Genomic DNA, 214 nt, shown 5'->3' with positions numbered 1-214 from the left:
GTAAAACAGTTGATATGACAACACACATAATTTTACACATAATCCAATATCAATTTGCTTATACCTAGTACATGCTTGAATGGAGTAGGAAGAAGTCAGACTTATCCAGTCCTACCCCATGACATCATCTTACCATCATTGGTTTGCAAGCAATAAATGATTCACTTCTATTCTCTTCTACACCACACAAGTAATATATTAAAGAATTATTACA

Source organism: Monopterus albus, unplaced genomic scaffold (genome assembly GCF_001952655.1).
Source record: "Monopterus albus unplaced genomic scaffold, M_albus_1.0 scaffold436.1, whole genome shotgun sequence".
In the NCBI taxonomy this organism is placed as follows: domain Eukaryota; kingdom Metazoa; phylum Chordata; class Actinopteri; order Synbranchiformes; family Synbranchidae; genus Monopterus; species Monopterus albus.
Note: the sequence above shows the minus strand (reverse complement) of the source record.